The following is a 2604-nucleotide window of genomic DNA, read 5'->3' as shown; positions in this document are numbered from 1 at the left end:
ACAAAGCACCCAAATATCTACTTTTTTTTTAAGTTTTATGATCTACCAAATGTATGGGATGTTTGATTTCTTCTAAATTGTTTTGAGTGGCCAAAACCAATACATTTTATTTAATTCTTTGGGTGATTTTTGCACCAGATTACAATATTTAAGAGAAAGAACAAATAGTCCAAAAGAACACACAAATTAATTAGTTACAGAATATAATAAATAACCACAAGAAATATAATTTAACAATATAAGTATTCAACTGAAAGAGACAGTTATTTTGATGAATCTGTGTTATAGCCATAGGAGCTCTGTGTGTGACTGCTTTGTGAAACTGTAGTAGACATTTGAAGGTTTACAGATGGGGTGAAGTAAGTTGGGACAGGCATCTTTAATGGTAACCCGGGCAACGCGGTTTGAAAATTAAGAACATTAATCACTTGTCTAACCGAGGGCCGAAAACTACTGTCGGGGTGTGCACACCAAAGTCCAACAACCATCAAGCATTCCATTTCCTTGTCGTCGTAATCACCCTCGAGTCTTCGGTCGGATGCTTCTAAAACCTTTTGTTGCCCGTAAAGATCCCAAACCCACTCGACCAATCTTATCTGGTTTTTAGGAGCCTTGAGATCCATTATGTTTCTTTCACATGCTATTTCCAGTGCCACAACTCCAAAGCTGTAAACATCGGTCTCCCTGCTGGCTTGACCGGTCATGACACACTCTGGAGCCATGTAGCCCATGGTTCCAGCCATGGCGGTTGTTTGTACACCCTTGTCATGGTCAACAAACCTAGCCAGCCCAAAGTCCCCTAGCTTTGCATTGAAACTTGAGTCCAACATAACGTTACTCGACTTGATGTCCCGATGCACCACGCATTGCTCCCATTCCGCATGCAAATAAAGCAACGCAGATGCCAAACCTTTAATGATTTGATACCGCACGGGCCACTTTAACACGCTTTTTCCATAAAACAAATGCGAGTCGAGGCTACCGTTTAGCATAAACTCATACACCAACAGCAACTCCTTTTCATGGCCCCAGCCCACAAGTTGGACCAGGTTTCGGTGTCGTAACCGGCTAATCGTTTTAACTTCCGATGCATACTCCTTTATTCCTTGGTGGGACCCACATGACACCCGTTTGACCGCAACATACGAGTCCATTTCCTTCATGAATCCTCTATAAACGCCCCCAAAACCACCTTCACCGAGCTTTTCTTCCTCTGCAAACTTACCAGTGGCGCGAGCCAGTTCTTTGTATGAGAACTTTTTCGGCCCGGTACCCTTTTCAAACTCATCATCCAAAACAAAAACATCATCTTCGGTTTTAACTCCCTTTTTCTTCCTTTTTAACATAAATAAAGCCAGACCCAAACCGGATAACAAAACACACCCAATCACCAAACCTGCCACCAACCCCGCTTTACTTTTATCCGGTTTCGGTCTAGCCTCGGGACCAGGGTTAACCACGTCCCCTGGTCCCAAAGACGGATCCATTGTATTTTCACCGATACCAAGATTTGAACTAAAATCCCATGTGTATATACTATGTATAACTGCAGTGTTGTTCCCCGTTGCACCAGAAAACCCAAAGGTGACCCACTCGGGCAAGTGGTCCCGCAGATCGACAATATAAGAAACCCGTTGGTGCAGAGTAGAAGTCGGGCTAAAACCCGTGAACACAACACTAAGGTTATTCAAACTAGAATCATACCTTATAACCGCTTCGTACGTTTCACCCTCTCGGATCCTACTCCGCCACGTCATATTCTTAACCGAGTCCATAGAACTTATATCAATCCCAACATGCTCATTTTTCGGGTCCCATGCATTCTGAAAAACATCAAACTCGACCGCAACAAACGGGTTGCTACTAGAGTTCAACGCCTCATCGTTACGGGTGAGACCGAGGGTCCCACTGTTTGTGACATTACTAGGAACCGTGGACCCGTTTGGTGCTAGGAAGAAAGCTAGCCCATCACCGTACCTTGAACTGCTGAGAGAGTTGATAGTGAATGTAAAGCTAGTGGAGAAGTCGGTTAAGTTGCGTGAGCCGCGGTCCCATAGGTGCAAGGGCTCATAATAAGTGGCTCGGCCGATGCTAACCGATGCACGAACGTCACGTTGGTTAGTAGTGAGTTGGATTGCATTGTTTGAAGGGTATGCATCTCTTTCATATATTATGTCACCATCATTCGGGCTGAAACTGGTTTATTGGAAGGATAGAGTGGCGGCATAAGGTAGTGTAAGGAGGAGGATGGTGGTGGTGATGACTGATGGATCCATGCGTGTTAGAGATACTGGTGGTATAAACCTTGAGTATTGACCATATTGGATATGTTGGGTTTATTCAGCAACAGTTAACCGAGTCAACCACTAACTGTTTTGTCAATTTAGTGGGAAGCCGGCTGAGTTGGTACTTTTAACTTTTATCGTAACGACTACTGGTTTGGCCAAACATGTATTTTTTTTTACATTTTTGGCATAACTTAAGTTATTAGCATTTTTTTGGTTTCGAAGGTTAAATGATTAATATCATGATCATAAAGGTTGGAGAGATGTAATTAAAGTTAAAATATTGGATAAGATGTCATGGAACTAAATAAGGAGAATT

At 42.8% G+C, this 2604-nt stretch overlaps 1 pseudogene; it reads right to left on the bottom strand.

Annotated features, from left to right (window-relative positions):
- Window positions 1–242: 242 nt before the first annotated feature.
- On the bottom strand, window positions 243–2270 carry LOC143624600 (L-type lectin-domain containing receptor kinase IX.1 pseudogene; annotated as a pseudogene).
- Window positions 2271–2604: the final 334 nt, after the last annotated feature.

The sequence above is a fragment of the Bidens hawaiensis genome, unplaced genomic scaffold (assembly GCF_021521415.1).
Source record: "Bidens hawaiensis isolate Kalapana, Puna unplaced genomic scaffold, B.hawaiensis_p1.1 tig00003902_1, whole genome shotgun sequence".
Taxonomy (NCBI): Eukaryota; Viridiplantae; Streptophyta; class Magnoliopsida; order Asterales; family Asteraceae; genus Bidens; species Bidens hawaiensis.
Note: the sequence above shows the minus strand (reverse complement) of the source record. Positions and strands in the feature narration are given on the sequence as shown.